Below are 18,013 nucleotides of genomic sequence, written 5' to 3' on the forward strand. Positions count from 1 at the left end.
ATGCTTCTTACTTGTTAGTTGGAGACAGTGATTCCCACCCTCAAAAAATCACAGTGAAGTATAAAGAAAAAACAAATGTGCATCATGCTTGCATATTCTCAGTGAGGTAATGTTTACTAATCATGTATTCATAAATTATATTTACTCTAAATGACTTCTACCTCACATTAATAAATTTTCAAATAACCTGTGGTGTAGGTATTAAGCATCTATTCTGTGCTAGGCTGAAGAATTGAAGAAGGGTGAGAATTTCCTAACCCATTCTGTAAGATCCACATTAATGATACCCAAAGCAGCCAAAGACATTATAAGAATAAAAAACAAAGCTACATATTAATATCCCTGATAAATATTAATACAAAATTGCTTAATGAAATTTAATTATCATATTTAACAATATATTTGCCAGATATGGTTGTAAACACCTAAATTCTAGAACCTGGAGGGCTGAGGTGTGAGGATCATGAGTTCCAGAACAGCCTGGGCTCTGTGGCAAGATTCTGTCTCAAAAAAAAAAGTCAAAAGGAAGGAAGGAAGGAAGGAAAGAAGGAAGGAATGAAGAGAAGGTCCAATCTATTCAAGGACATTGAATCACTACTGAGTTTGATTAATCCTGATATTACATAATTGGTATAGTAATAATCAATACCAGCCAGTATAATTCACCACATTCCTAAGCAAAATGATACAAAAACACTTGAATGGCTACTAACAATATTTTATTGAGGGAAAAAATTATTATACACTGTATGATACAGTTGTAAAATATTCTCAAAATGTAATGAAAAGAACAGATAAGTGGTTGACAAAGGTTGGGAAAGTAGAGGGTGGATGCTAATACAATGAGGAATCATGAAGAGACCTTTTATGGTTAGGCATCCATATTTTGATCAAGATGATAGCTATGATCTATATATGTAGTAAAATTGTACAGAAATGCATACATACAGACATATACACACACAGCATGAATGAAGAAGCTGGTGAAGTCTACCTAAGTATTGTGCCAGTGTTAATTTTCTGCTTTAAATAATATACCATGGTAATGTAAAATATTATCACTGGAGGGTATTTGGGACTACAGTTTTTGAAACTATCATATCAATGTTTAAATAAAACTTAAAAAATTTCTTGCAAACCGACATTGTCTGAAAATTAAATATTTATTGGAAAAAGTGATTTTATTGGGATACAGCCTATTAAAAAAGTATTAGTAAACCATTTCAGAGATTTAACTAGTGCAACTCACATAAAACAATAATGAAACAGAGGTGTCTGCATAAAGGAGGAGTAGGATGTCCCCCCACCCCTTCTCCCACAGAAACCCCAAGATAAAAAGGATATGTTGGTCAGAATGCCTCTCTGAGAGCTCTAGGGTCCATTTTAGAATCTATTGCATCCAGGTCATCATAAAACCAGGAAAGGGTTTTAGTGAGAGTGATAGGAAAATTCAGATGGTTTATACAACCTCATGCAGTGAAATTGGGATGAAGTGAACACACTGGAGATATTCCCTGAGGATGAAAACAAAAGACTAGTTGGTGAGTCTCACATTCTAGCATGTCCAGGAGATGGACATGGTATTGGTTTCTCGATGACCTGACTTGGAGTGCTGAAGGGATGGTCAGCATTGCTTAGAAAGTGCTGAAAAGAGGAAGTGGTAGCAGGATGGTGGTAGTGTAGGCTGCTTTAAACATTTGTTCTCACACAGAGACACTACTTAACAATGTATGAACCAGAACACATGTGAGAGCTCTAGAGAAATATTGAAAATCTCTATCACCTAGACCAATGTAAAATCAACAAAATATCCTGGTGAAAGGAAAACTTTAGAGTATTTCACACCCATCTGTGCCCACATGCACCATTGCAAAGTACTGTGTCCCACACAGTGGGACTCCTCACTTTAATTAAGCACATCCTTAAAACATGTGCTGACTTATTAGCCTATATTAATTATACAAAGTAACGGGTTTCATTATGATATTTTCATGCATAAATGTAGCATACTTTGATCACATGCACTCCTTTATTACCCTTTTTTCTCCCCCTTTCCCTTTTGCATTCCCACATTCATAATTGTTCCCCTTTTACTTTCATGTACTTTTCCCCCATAAGTTCCACATATGAGAGAAAAACATGACATGTGTCTTTCTGATACTGGATTACTTCTCTTAGCATGCTGATCTCCAATTCCATCCATTTTCCTGCAAATAATACAGCTTAATTCTTTATGGCTAACTTAAACTATTTTGTGAATATATATGACATTTCCTCTATCTACACACCTGTTGATGGGCTTTAATAAAAAATATGATATAAAATGTTGTGGATGTGCCTTAAGTGTTAGAACACTTGCCTAGCAGGCTCAAACCCTGAGTTCTAAACAATAGGAGTAACAAAAATAAAAATAATACTAAAAATGTATGTTTTCACAACAAAATCTACATGTTATTATTAAGAGTGCCTCTCATCTAACTTCATTCTCACCCATTTGCTGGTGAACTTCTCTGCTTCTGTGCTGTTTCAGGAGAGACACAGCAGGGAAATGAATACAGATACAGAAAGACTTCATTTTTAACATTCCCCTTTCCTCTGCATTTGAGCTTTTGGCTCAGAACTTCTCAAAGTATTTGTTTGTTATGACATGGAGCTCATATCACTTTCCTGACAGGACTGTTAGAGGACTGCATGAAGTTAACATAAAGATCCCTTGGTGCATTGTTCAACATCAGTTTTTTCCAGGGCTCCTCATTTAAAGAGACAGTAAAACACATGAAAATGCTGCTACAGACAAGGGAAATGACAAGTGCAGCAAGGGCAGCACACCTGGCTTAGATCGAGGATTTCAAAGGAGATCCAGTGACAAGGGCTGTTCCATAGGTAATGGATTTAGGAGATGATTCTAAGAAATGAAATGAGAGGGTGGGAGAGTGAGCCTGAAGGCATGGAGGGTGTGCTAAAGAGCAAGCTGCAGCTGACAGCAACAGCGCCCTTCTAGGGAACCTTTAGAGGAATAGTTTAGACAGTGGCTAAGAATCATCTCAGTGAGAATGAGGCAGGAATGGGAATTCATCTGTTGCCTCCCATCATGTTAAATCTCTGGACTTCAGAGTTTCCATACCTGTGGGTCACTAAGTTCCAAATGTTGGAGGAGGCCCTCAGCAGGGGAAGGGGAAAGTCCAATTTCGTAAGGTGGAGTTGTCAGCAGGTGTGGGGCTTGTCCATCCTCCTGCAGGGAGCTCAGATTCATCGTGCATATTAAGAAGCAGGGCTCAGCCTCTGCTAGTTCAGGTTTTTTGGTCATAGACTATGCTACAAGGTCAAAGTTGATCTAATAACCATCTCCTTCAAGAATGTGTGAAAATCATTTCAGAAAAATATATAAAACATAGTTAAATGAGAAATAATTAGTGATAAAATTTTTCAATTATTTTGGAATTAACATATAAAACCTATTTAAGTGCACCACCTGCACTTAGATGCATAAATTCATCAATGACTCCTTATGAATTAATCAAGAGAAAATGTCTCAAGTCAAAGAGATTGTGTACAAAGAAGTTGAAGGCTGTGGGCCCCCACCATATATGAGCTCTCTAAAAGGAATTTATTACAGAGTGGTAGTGTGATTTAAGCCAGTAAAATTTTTAAAATGATCATCAAACAGATGAGCAAGGGAAAAAGGAAAATGGCACTCACCATTCACACTTGTAGCCCTTGTTTGTGAAGCTCATGCTCTGTGTTGGATATGGGATCAATGATGAGCAAAACAGGACCTGTCCACATGGAGCAGAGATATGTGCAGGGAAACCCTCAGAAAACAAATAATCATCACTCTTGACACCACATGATGAGGAAAGTTTAAAAATGGAGATGAGAACCAAGATGTATCAAGAAAATATGGACAAAATGAAGGTAAGGCATGTCAGTAAAGTATTAAATCAAACTATTAAGGCCAAAATAATGAACTAGAAAGCTCTTATTACACAAGTGTAAAAGTGCATGCTGTAGAAAGTTTATGTCACAGTTTGAATGCACCAGAAGAGACATCTCTGAAATAAATATTGGAAAATTTCCTTGTTATAGTGTATAGTACAGCTTTTCAGATGTTGACAGACCAAGTAAACAACAAAACAAGGATGCATAAATACATGTTTGACTACAGAGTATACACTATATACATCCTCCTTGTATCCATAAAATATTTACAAAACATACTCACATTTGAAGGAAACTAATTGCCCAAAACCGGAGATTTATGGTCATACCAAACCTCATTGCATCATTAGAAGAAGGATGGTTGTTAGTTTTAAGTAAAGAAGTTGGAAAATGGGCTGTTGTGAATTTTAATGAGGCAGACATTAGGAGGAAGAGAAAATGGGTACAGAATCTCCTCTAGTCAGTGGGTCTGCATTTGCAAACTGCCTTCATTCATCTGCATGACAGTTTTACTGAAGCATAGTTTTTCATCTTGAAAATGGGAATATTAATAAGATACACATATAGGGAGATCTTTGAGGACTGAGTGAGGTAGCTCGTGTGGATATGTTCTGTCAAGTGTAAAGACATACTCAGGTACAAGTCCTGCAGTGTGGTAAGGAGATCAAGATTAGTGTTCTACCCCCTTACATGTCACCTCCTCCCCTAGTCCTGCACAGAACACACTGACATGGGTTTTGCTCAATTACCATTTGTGTTTCTTTCCACAGGACAGTGGCAGGTAAATGGACCAGAGAAGCCCATCCAGGACTCAGGGGAGGGGGATGTAGGGTTCTCCTGCTTCTCTCTCCTGAGTCAAATGCTGAGGCCATGGAAGTGCAGTTCTTCAAAGATCACTTCTCTGGCATAGTCCGCCTCTGTCAGGATGGGGAAGACAAGAAAGATATGCAGATGTCAGCCTATCAAGGGAGAATGGATCTGGTGAAGGACTTCATTGTGGATGGGCATGTGTTCCTGAGGCTGAAGAAAGTCACTTTCTCAGATCCAGGTCTGTATGGGTGCTGGTCCAGCTCCCAGACTCATGAGCAGGAGGCCATCTAGGAACTGCCGGTTACAGGTTACTTGCCTATTTCAGAGAACTCATAAAATCATCCTGGATTTTATAAACCACTTTATGAAAGAGCTGATTTTTGTATCATTCCTTTAGCAGACAGTATCCTTTGTGACCACTTTGTTATGTCTGTGTGTAGAGTTCTATCATCTTACCACTGTGTAAATTCTTATAATTACCACATCAAATCATTGAACAAACTTTTCACCACAAACATCTCTCACTGGTGCTCTTTTTCACCCTCCTCATCACCTCACAAATCAGTGATCTGTTCATCATTATAATTTCAACAATTCCAGAATGTTATTAAAAATGGAGTCACACTGCATGTGACCTTTTGAGATTGACTCTTTTGTTTAGCACAATGACCCTGGGATCCATCCAAGTTGTTGCTTGTATCATTACTTCACTCCTTTAAATTGTTGTACACAATCATGGGCAGGTTTTTCTGTGGACGTAAGTTTTCATTTCTCTCAGAAAAATGGCCAGGAATGGATTTCTGAGATGTATGATAAGTGTATGTTTAAATTTTTCCTTTTAGTTCATATCATGTCTTTGTCAGTTTTGTCTTCTATAACAAAATACCATAGGCTTTGTGGTTAGTACGAACAGAAATTTTATTTTTCATAGCCTAGAAACTGGAAATCCAAGGTTAGGTTAGGTTCTGGTGAGGACCAGTATTCGGGTTGCCACCTATGGACTTGTCTTTGTAAGTTTACAATTACACTAGGTCCCTGGAATCACAATTCATTGAGGGCTCCAACCTCATGAACTAATTAACCTCCAGTATTCTAATTTTGTGATTTCCATTCTAGTTTAGATGTCCTTCATATCTTTCCTCATTTACTGCTGTGGCTGAAACGTCCAGTGTTCTCTTAAACATAAATATCAAAAAGTGTTCATTGTTGTCTTGGTCCTGATCTTAGAGGGAAAATTTTAGCTCTTTCCCATTGAGCATGATGTTCACTGTGGGTTTGACATGTATGGCCTTAATTATGTTAAGAAACATTCCTTCTCTTCCTAGTTCATTGAGTATTTTTAAGGTGACAATGTATTGAATATTATCAAATGACTTTTTTTGCACCAGTTAAGATAACCACTTGTTTTTCTTCCTTTTTTCTGTTAATGTGCTATATTATGTTACTTTGAATCATGAATAGGTGTTGAAGTTTGAAAAATACTTATAATGCATAAAATGATTGTATACTTTTTATTCTTTAATTTTGTGATATGTTGGATTATATAAATTGAATTTTGAATGTTGCATCACCTTTCCTAACTAGAGTAACTCCCAATTGGTTATATTACATAATTTTATATGCACTGCTTAAATTGATTTATTAATATTTTTCAAAGACTTTGCCTTTCAAAATGAATTTGCAAGCATTTTCTTCTCTTCTACTTATTAGGAAATATTGTGTAAATTTGTCAATAACTGTTCTTTATTTTATTTCTTATTGTCTTTGAGTGTTATGAGCTTTCTTTGTTTTGAAAACTGTTTTTTAGTTTTGGACAGTATTGGGGTTTAAACTCAAGACTTCAAGACTGCCTCAAGACCCTACCATCTGAGCAATGTCCTGAACACATAACTGTTCTTTAAATGTTTTCTTGTCCTTGCTAGTGAAACCGTCTTGAAATTTAAAAATCTTTAATATGACATTTCAAGTTATAAATCAGACATTTTCAGTGGTTATACAACTATTCAGATTACATATGTCAACATGACTAAGTTTGGGTGGTTTGTGGTTTTCAAGGAATTAGTGTATTTCTTCCAAGTTGTTAAATATATGAGTATAAAATCTTTCCTAATATATCTTATTATACTTTTAATGACTGCATGATCTGTAGTGAAGTTTCCTGTTTTATTTCTGACATTTGCAATGTTTGTAGTCTTGTTTTCATCTTTGTCACTTTTCCTAGAGGCTTGTCAATCTTACTAATTTTAAGAAGAACCGTATTTTTCTCACTGATTTTCTTATTTTTTCCCTATTTGAAATTTTGTTGATTTCTGCTTTTATCTTTATTAGTTTCTTTCTTCTATTATTATCCCTGTGTCTCTCTACCTCCACTGTATTATTCAAGAGCTTTCAGTGTGTTCACTGTGCCATCTTTATACATTGGAGCAGTACATTTGGATATTATTCCCTATCGTTTTCTTTTCCTCTCCCACATCCCTAAGTCCTGCAAACAGTTCCACTATATATATATATATACATATACATATATATATATATATGTGTGTGTGCATAGATATGATCAAATATTTATTTGTGAAAAAATTTATCTTTATCTTTCATGTCTAAATTCAACATTTGAGGGAGAACATTCAACCTTTGTGCTTCTGAACTCGGTTTATTTTGTTAATATGAGGATACCCAGTTCCATCTATTTACCTGCAAAAGTCACACTTTCATTCTTCTTTGTATCTGCATACTGCATTGTGTATATATATACTGGAATTTGAACTCAGGGCTTCATATTTGCTAAGTGAGAGTTCCACTTCTTGAGTCATATATCCATCCCCTATGCCATGTTTTTGAACATATCACTTTGTATAGTTTTCTTAGCAGCTGCTCTGAATATTACGGTACATAAAATTTATCACAATTTATTGATACTGACTTTATCAATATTTTACTTTGTGTTAATGTGGAAGCCTTACTTTCTCTTGATTCCTTTATGTTCTCTACCTTTGAATTAATGTTGTATTGACAATTTCTTATACATACATTCAATATCACATCAGATATGCATACATTCAATATCACATTCATCAAAATCATAAGAAATTCAAGGTGATCTATTGTATGTACCTTTATTTTTCTTGCTTTCATTGGTTTTTATTCCTTAAGGATGTTCTAAGATTCCTTTCTTTATCATTTCCTTTCAATTTGAGAAATTTCCTTTAGTCTCCTTTAAGGCTTGTTTGATTGAAACAAATTCTCTTTTTCTCCAACAGGAGAATGTCCTGACAGTTCTCTTCTTTCAGCAGTTTAAAAATATTGTTTTTTTTAGGCCTCCAAGATTTCTGTCATTCCAAAGTAAATTTCTTTACATATAATGCACAGTTTCTTTCTGGTTGCTTTCCAGACTTGTTCTTTATCTTTAGCTTTTCACAGTTGAACTATACTAAGTCCAGGCGTGAATTAATCTTGATTTTTCTTATTCAGTATTCACTCAGCTTTTTTGAGCTGTAGTTTATGCATTTTCACCAAATTGAAAATTTGTCAGGCTCAATTTCAGCAAATTTTTTTTTAGAATTCTTCATTGTATGTTCTGTCCTCTGGGATTCTGATGATATAATGTTGAATACTTTGATATTTCCCTACAGTCCCCTGAGGGCATATTTTTAAAGATGTTTTGATTCCTTGTTGTTAAAATTCAGTAAATTTTATTGCTCTATATTCAAGTTCACAGATTATTTCCTCTATCAGATCTACTTCACCATGGATCCCAATCAGCACATTTTAATTTATTTTATTTTTTAGTTATAGAATATCATATGATTTTTATTTTAATATTTTTGTAAGCTCTTCTAAATTTTCATGTTTCAAGAGCTATTATAATCATCAATACATTTATCTACTAATATAATAATTATAATTATGATTATTATTTAATAATTACAGTAATAATAATTCTTAGTGTGTTTTGTACTCAGGACCTAGTGTTTGCTAGGCAATTGCTCTACCACTGAAACCATGTCTTCAGCCCTTTTAGCTTTCACTTGTTTTTCAGATAGAGTCTCATGCTTTTGCCTAGGATAGCCAAGGACCACAATCCTATATCCACCTCCCAAATAGCTGGGACTGCATGCATGCACCACCACTGCTGGTCTATAATCATTTACTGAAGCATTTTTGTTGTTACTTAAACTCTTTGTCAGATAATTTCTGGCATTGGAATAATTTTGTTTTGATATCAGTTTATTGTCTATTCTCAATAAAGTTGGTATTTTTCTGGTTTTTAGAACAATGGATGATGTCTTTTGAAAGGTGGACATTTTAGATATTATGTCATGATACACTGGATTTATTATTATTATTATTGTTATACTGGGTGGGGGACACATAGGGGTATTTGCAAAATACACTAGATCTTATTTAAAGCTTTTATTTAATCAGCAAATCACTGTTTTAGGATTAGTACTTAGATTCTGGTCTTTCTTTTTATCAGGTGTGGTTCAAAGACAATTTTTTTGTTAATTGTTTATACATTTATTCATATGTGTATACATCGTTTGGGCCGTTTCTCCCTGCTGTCCCCTGCCTCCACCCCTGCCCCCCCACTTCCAGGCAGAACCTGTTCTACCCTCCTCTCCAATTTTGTTGAAGAGAAAACATAAGAGATAATAAGAAAGAAATAGAGTTTTTGCTAGTTTGAGATAAACATAGCTATACAGAGAGATTGCTAGCATTGCTTTCATGCACGTGTGTATTACATACAACCCACATTGGTTCATCTCTACTAGACCTCTTCAATACTTCCCGGTCATCTTCCCATAGTGGCCTCGGCCAGTTTAAGATTACTGTATGAGCTCCTCTACAGTGGGCACATCAAACACTTTCAAGGTTTATGTTTCCTTCCCTTATCCTGTTCCTCCCATGTGTGTGTGTGTGTGTGTACTCTCCCCTTAGTTTGTGACCATATCCAATAATATTTCTGCATTTGTTTTATGTCTGTAATCTGCAAATGAGAGAGAACATGTGATTTTTTTGGCCTTCTGAGCCTGATTAACTTTGCTTAAGATGATGTTTTCCAATTCCATTCATTTACTTGCAAATGAGAAAACTTCATTCTTCTTTGTGGCTGAGTAAAATTCCATTGTGTATAAATATCACATTTTCTTAATCCATTTGTTGGTAGTGGGGCATCTTGGCTGTTTCCATAACTTGGCTATTGTGAATAGTGCTGCAATAAACATGGGTGTGCAGATGCCTTTGTAATAACCTGAGTCCATTCCTTTAGGTATATCCTTAGGAGTACTATTGCTGGATCATATGAGAGATCTATGTTCAGTTTTTTTAAGAAGCCTCCATATTGTTTTCCAGAGTGGTTGCACTATCTTGCATTCCCACAAGCAGTGTATGAGTGGTCCTTTTTCCCGGAAGCCTTGCCAATATGTGTGTTGGAGGTGTTTTTATTTGTTTATTTATTCACATGTGCATACATTATTTGGGTCATTTCTCCCCCTTCCCCCCCCAACTCTCTCCCCCCTCCCCTTTGCTTCAAGGCAGAACCTGTTCGTCCCTTATCTCTAATTTTGTTGAAGAAAAGACATAAGCATAATAAGAAAGACAAAGTGTTTTTGCTAGTTGAGTTAAGGATAACTGTACAGAGAGATTCCTAGCATTGATTCCATGTACAAATATGTTACAACCCAAGTTGATTCATCTCTAACTGATCTTTACACTGGTTCCTGATCCCCTTCTCATGTTGACCACTGTTGCTTTAAGGTTTCTGTATTAGTTCCTTTGGAGTGCGGACATCAAACACTTTCATGTTTGTGTGTTTTTGATGATTGCATTTCCTTTAAGGTCAGGGATGGTGAGCATTTTTTCAAGTGTTTTTTGGCCATTTAGATATCTTCCTTAGAAAAATTCTGTTTAGTTCAGTTGCCCACTTCTTTATTGGTTCATTGATTTTTGGTGAGCTTAGTTTTCTGAGTTCTCTGTATATTCTGGTTATCAGAACTTTCTGTGATGTATAGCTAGCAAATATTTTCTCCCATTCTGTGGGTGGTATCCTCAATTTAGAGACTATTTCTTTTGTTGTGCAGAAGCTTTTAAATTTTATGTAGTCCCGCTTTTTCCATCTTTTCTCTTAGTTTCTGGGCTGCTGGAGTTCTACTGAGGAAGTCCTTTCCTATAGCCATTGCTTCCAGAGTATTCCCTGCTCTTTCCTGTACTAACTTCAGAGTTTCAGGTCTGATATTAAGGTCCTTAATCCATTTTCAGTTGATACCAGTATGGGGTGATAGGCATGGATCTAGTCTCAGTTTTCTGCAGGCAGATAACCACTTTTCCCAGCGACATTTATTGAAGATGCTGTCTATTCTCCATCATATGTTTTTGGTGCCTTTGTCAAAAATAAGGCGGACATAGCTGTGTGAATTCATATCCGGGTCCTCTATTGTGTTCAACTGGTCTTCATATCTGTTTCTGTGCCAGTACCATGCTGTTTTTGTTGCTATGGCTCTGTAATGTAATATGATGTTGGATATTGTGATACCTCCAGCATTGCTCTTTTTGCTGAGTATTGCCTTGGCTATTTGTGGTCTCTTGTGTTTCCAAATGAACTTTAGGGTAGAGTTTTCAATCTCTGTGATGAAAGTCATTGGGATTTTGATGTAGATTGCTTTTGGTAATATATACATTTTTACTATGTTGATTCTACCAATCCATGAGCACGGGAGATCTTTCCACCTTCTGTAGTCTTCCTCAATCTCTTTCTTCAGAGGTTTGTAGTTCTCCTTATAGAGGTCATTCACATCTTTTGTTAAGTTTACTCCTAGGTATTTGATTTTTTTTTGAAGCTATTGTAAATGGAATTGTTTTCCTATATTCTTTCTCAATTTGTTCATTGTTAGTGTATAGAAAGTCTACTTATTTTTGTAAGTTGATTTTGTATCCTGCTACATTACTGAAGCTGTTTATGGTGTCTAGGATTTTTTGGGTAGAGTTTATTGGGTCTTTGAGGTATAGGATCATGCAAAGACAATTTTTAAACAGCTTTTGTTGTTTCCATATACTTAGATAATTTGCAAATCCTGGGATTCCTACTGAGTACTTCTATTGCTGCCCTTAGAAATAGGATCTGCTTCTCCAGGTGAGACTTCCTGTATCTCTAGTTGAGTCCTGTGGGGGAGAAGTGAGACTGCCTGAGACAACTCTTGTGTAGGGAGCAGGTAATAAGCTCTCAGTTGCAGTATTGTTCCTTCCATCCTTGGACACCTGCCATTCACCTTCCTCTTTCCCTTCTCATAGTTGCCCTATGGTTGCCCTTTGTGTTATTTCCAGGGTTTACAATTTTACTTAAATGATCAGAGAGAGATGAGTCTACACTGTGTTAAATGGACCCCTTCCTTACAATCTACATGTCTCCTTCATCCATTCCTTCTATTAACATTTACAAGACTGTGTGAATTGGGCAAGACACAGGGAATTGCCTAAAATGGCAAACTTCTGTCTGGTGTGGGGAGATGGATAATAACAAATAATCAAATAGATTTTAATTCTATAATGAGTGTTATCCTTAGTGTCCAAATAAGAAATGGAAGTTAAGCTAAACCATCATTGGATTTAACTAGTCCTTAGAATTAAACTACTAAACAACTCCTGTGCCCATCTCTCCTTTCTAATAGTCTTCCACATCTCTTGCCCTTTTCATCTCTCATCTGCGTGAGACAATGACATGGCTGGCTGGTCATCCTTCTCTTTAGGAATCCCTGAAACCTATTTCATGATGCTTCAGAGTAGCTCTCTAAGATAATGATCAAGTCATAACTACCACCTGATGGAAACCAGTCAATAGGCCTATAGTAGTGCTTAAAAGGTATGCTCCACATTCCTTGGGTCAGTGCATTCATTCCATGCTTTAGTATGATTCTGTGCTAGCCTCAGATATCATTTCAAATCCTTCTCTTCCTGCACACTTCAGTCAAGAAATACAAAATGCTAATAGGTATTTCTTGAAAGCACTTTAGCATATTCACTGTTGATTCCATGGTGTATACTTGCCACTTTCCTGGAATGCTTCTCTATCTCTTCTTCTTTTCCATCTAGAGAACAACATATATGTGATACAGCAGGGTACAAATGTCACCTCAAAGATACTATGATGTACTCTAATAGTCATTCATTTGCTTCATGTGTGCAAGAGAGAGAAAAACAAATAGAGGCTAAGTTGTTTTGTGGAGGACTTGATGAACCTGGTTTATGACAACTGTGGCCTTGGGATAGGACCATTGTTTTCACTCTTTCTCTGTTTGCTCTGCAGAGATGGGCTCAACTCCTCTCATTTCCATTGTGGGATATGTTGGAGGAGGCATCCAGCTACTCTGTCAGTCCTCTGGTTGGTTATCCCAGCCCATAGTGAAGTGGAAAGGACCAAAGGACCAGAAGGACTTGAATTACCCACAGACTCCAAAGAGAAGAAAGATCTACATTGTCTGTTTGATGTGGAGACTTCCCTGACAGTCCAAGAAGATTTTGGGATCATATCATGTTCCATGCAACTCACTGACCAGAGTCCAGAAGTGAAACTTAGAATATTGATAGGAAGTGAGTAGAAAGGGGCAGATACATGTAGCACTTTTGAGGAAAAGAGTCTTTGACTCGGGATTGTTTAGTATTGTTTAGACAGTTGTCTAAACTCAATCCTAAGTTTTGAAAGTCAAAGTAAATGAGGTATAAAAAGAAAATCATAGACATTTGATTAGGTGGAAAAAGAATGGCTTACCACTCTTAGGATTCGATTTACATATTTTCTTCACCATAAGTTCCCATGGGAGCTGTTTGGGATGGAAACTAGCAGAAAGGTGGGGGGGGGGTGAAAGAAGAGGGTGATGGGTAGGAATATGATCGAAGTATATTATGTGCATGTATGAAAATATAACAAAGAAATCAATTAAAATGGTTTTTAAAAGGAGGGAGAGGAATAAGAAATATAAGACAAAGTTAACAGAGGTGATGAATATGATCAAAGTACATTATACACATGTATAGAGATACACAGTGAACACTTTTTATAATTAATATACACTAAAATATCACTCCATGGGACATGTCTCCAAACTTAATATGTATAAAACTTAATAAAACTAAATTTAACTTAAAATATATTACTTACATATTTTTATAAAAACTCATTAGTCTATAAAACAGAATAGAATAAAAATATAATTTGAGGAATGATTTTGAAAGTAGTAGAACAATTAACGCTAACTGAACTATTCCAGTAATTACAATCAATGTGGAAAAGCTTAATTTGCCTGTTAAAACACAAAGTTGTCAGAGTGGATAAAAATTACTAATTGTTTCATTCATAAGACAAAAGGTAAAACATTTGAACTATTTATTGAATCATAAAATGGAAATAAATATTTGAGACAAATATTATTCAAAGAAAAACCATAAGAGATATGTTAGTGCCACAAAAAGTTTTAAGAAAAATTTCTATAAATAGAATTATTTCATAAATATAAAAAGTTAATTCACCAGGGAAATGTAAACATTTAAAATGTAAGTGAATCTCAGATATTTAACACATATAAAACAAACATCCATGGAAATAGAAGGAAAATTGGCAAATTTTGTGTTCCAAAAGTGATTAGAAAAACATAAATTTAGTAAGAGTAATGACAATTTGAATTGCATATGAATCAGCCTGAACTAATAATCATTAAAAGACTGTACCTCAAAAAAGTTTTTTTGCACTGTTGGGGATCAAACCCTGAGCCCTGTATATGCTAAGCATTCACTGTATCGTGGAGTATACCCCAAGGCCCCAAAATATTGAAGCACAGAGGGAACATTTACAAAATTTCACTAGGTATAGGCACATAAAATAGTTTTCAGAGGCTGGTGGAGTGGCTCAAGTGGTAGAGTGCCTGCCTAGAAAGTGTGAGGTCCAGAATTCAAACCTTAGTACTACCAAAAAAATGGGTTTCAGCAATTTTCCAGTATATACCGACATTGAGATGATGCTCTCTAATTACAATTAGTAAACATAAGTTAAATTGCAATAAAATTATTATGTGTTTGTAAAATTTTAAATGTACTTATAAAAGAGGATCATTGGATACATCACAAAGGTAATTAGAAAACTCTAAGAACTAAATGGTAATTCAATTGCATTCATAATGTGTACAGCTAAAGTAGTTTTCTGAGTCAAAATTATATTCTTAAATGTTCGTATTAGAAATGAAAAGGCTGAATTTTTATCTTTTAGGTTTTGAAGTTTTTTCCAGAACAAACTGTAAAAGAACAGAAAGATGGAAGTGATAAGGAGAATGATTTAGAGAAACAAAAGGACAGTGCAGATTAACAGTTAAAGTTAGATGTCTCAAAGTATTGTTCATTAACTAGCATAGAAAATAGCTTGGAAGAGGTAAAACTAAATGCAGAGATACAGCAGAGAATACACTGGTCAGGTTACGCAAGTGCATACCACTGACCTACAACCCCACCACAAGTAAAGAATTCATGTGGCATAGAAGATGTTCAAGAATTTCCTAGACTCAGCCAAATAAGAAAAAATGAGATTTTTTGTTTAGTATATATGAAGACACACTCTATGGCTGTGATGAAAGAGCCTGTCACAATTATGGAAAAAGAGACAGACACGTGAACCAGTGGCACAGAACACATGTGCGAGCCTAAACAGAAACTTGATGTAGACAGATTGACACAGTGTGTAAGTCAATTAATAAATGATGCTGGCACAGTTGTTCATTTAGGAGAGAATGAAATAGATCCTCTATCTTATTTAGATAGAAAAAGAAAATCCAGGTAGTTCAAGACTTACTCAGAAATCCAAAGGTTTTTATTTCTTTGCTTTTTGTTTGTTGCAACAGGGTCTGGCCATTTAACTTAGGCTGGCCTTGAGCTTACAATCTTTCTGAGTGCTGAGGGGTGGCCAGAAAGGCAAACTTTTAACATATAAAAGAAATTATAGAAAAATATTTTGGAATTCAAGAGGTTTCCTTAAATGTCAGTCAAATGACCTGTGTGGTTAAACACACATTAAGAGTTCTCACACTGTTTTTCAGAGGCATTTTTCCAGACTTCACACAGTTTAGTGACTTTTATTATACCATAGAACTGCATTGCTGCCTTTGCTGTAGTTATTTATATCCATTCTGCAAATCCTTAGGTAAGTGAGGGAGGAAGAAAGGAAGGTGACAGCTTTGGGATCAAGAGTTGCATCACCTTGACCACAGAGATTAGTTCTCATCCTCCTCTGTGTATTACCAGGCTTTTCCTGCGTTTTCCAGATGTAAGGAAAGAATGATTTTTCAGAAGCTACAAGGCTGATAAATATTTCTGAGGATGACACCAAGTCTTCTTAAAAAAGAGTCCACTATATTTGAAAAGAATGTGTATGTGTAGGTGCGTAGAAGTTAAAGTGGACAAGATGAGGTAATATTCAGCCTCAAGAATAGTTTTCATCCCCAAGAGTCAATTTTCTCCTTTTTGGAGACTATATTCCCCTCTGAGGGTGCATGCCAAAATCCCACCTCCCCAACTCAGTCTACTTCTCCCTGATATCATCCATTATTACAACCACAAGATTCGAGAGGTCCATCCATCTCTGCAGTGTGAATGATTCTCATATTTTGCTTGATTCCAGATAGAATTGCTCAGTACAGGGACTGGGAATTTGGCACAGGAGAGTTCTAGGAGAAACCCTGTCATTCAGACTCCCAGCTTGTCCCACCTTAGTTGTGAGGCATGTTTGGTTTTGTAGCTTATACATTACTATGTTGAACCCTAAATGCTCTGTTTGTGTTTCAGGGAATATTTGGAAAAAAAATGTATCTTATGTTTTGACCCTTCCACACACAGTTCTCCTGAGGCCTAGGTGGTTTGGCCATATGTTCCCAACTGTGTTTAACCCTGGGCAGAAAGGTTGAGACATGACAGCAGTTGGTTTGCTTTCACCATTTGTTAATAAGAAAGCAATCCTTAGATATTTAGGAGTGTTTGTAAAAGAGATAAAATTTCTATGATCTAAAGAGAAACCAAAGTATTTTGGCTTTAGGATGGAAATCTAGGTATGGAAACATTCTACAGCAGTCTATAAATTTTGCCTATTTTTACATTTCATGCAGTAGAACAGTAGATTTGGTGAGAACTCTGAGGGCATGTGGACCCAGAATGCTGAGGAATCTATGTGGTATCTCCCACCTCTCCCTTGATTAGTTGAGCCTTTATCCAGGCTTGAATCACTACTGAATATTCTGCTTTCTCTTTCAGAGAAAATCAAGGAAAAACTCAGTAAGAGCATTGTCACTTGCAGAACCTTCCTCTCACTTACTTCTGGTGGCCCTGTTCTCTGATTTGCTTCTCTTCTGTTTTTGGTTTCAGATTGGAAAGAGTATCACAGGCAGGAGGGTAAGTAAAGCCATTCCTCCTCACCCTCCATTTGTCTCTTCCTTTTATATCCCTGAGTTTATGAACTCACCTGAGGCCCATGGATCCCTAAAATGGGAACCTTGTGATGGGCTTCAAAGTTGTTGAGACTCTGAAATTCTCAGTAAATACTGGGTGAGACATGTTTTGAAAAGAGGTCTTATTGGTCTCAGCAGATTTGTGGTGAATCTGTGTCCCCAAAATTGCAGTCACCTTGGTCTCTCTCCTCTCCCGGTCTCCTGCTCTCCACGTAAGTAATGACATGCCTGCTCTGTCTGCTTGTTTTCAGAATGGACAGAGCCTGCAAACATGTAAGTACCAAGGGATGACAGGGTGGCAGTGGAACAGAGCCTTGGATGGGCATAGGAGAGGGAGCTGATGAGTGACAGATGGGGGGTTTCTGAGTGATATTGAAGGCCACATGATCTGCATATGATGAATCTGTGATTCACCCCATGGTGCACCTCCCTCCAGACATAATTCTCAGTCCAGATCTAGTATGAAAAATCAGTCAGGGTAGAGATCACAGACAAAGTTATAGGAAATTAAAGGCACTAGTGACTAGACAGGGTGCTGAACTGATGGAAAATTAAGTAAAGTGGACAGGAATGGATAGATGGGAAGAAATTGAATAGTCCTTTGAGGTATCATGAAACAAATAATGAATGTATATTTAGGGAGCATGGTGGGGTTAGGGTGATACACAAGCATGACCTCCCAGACTTTCAGTGTTAACGAGGCTCCAGATTGTACTACAGATGAGGAAAGGATCTGGAAAGATAGTTTGTAATTGACACATCTCCTAGACCTCACCTAATACCATCCTGAG

General features: G+C 36.4%; 2 pseudogenes; one reads left to right on the plus strand and one right to left on the minus strand.

Moving 5' to 3' along the window:
* Nucleotides 1-18,013, minus strand: part of LOC109678580 (butyrophilin-like protein 8) — a 479,331-nt pseudogene that overhangs the window by 290,953 nt on the left and 170,365 nt on the right.
* LOC141418183 (butyrophilin-like protein 8) lies at nt 4,670-13,340 on the plus strand (annotated as a pseudogene).

The sequence above is a fragment of the Castor canadensis genome, chromosome 16 (genome assembly GCF_047511655.1).
Source record: "Castor canadensis chromosome 16, mCasCan1.hap1v2, whole genome shotgun sequence".
Taxonomy (NCBI): domain Eukaryota; kingdom Metazoa; phylum Chordata; class Mammalia; order Rodentia; family Castoridae; genus Castor; species Castor canadensis.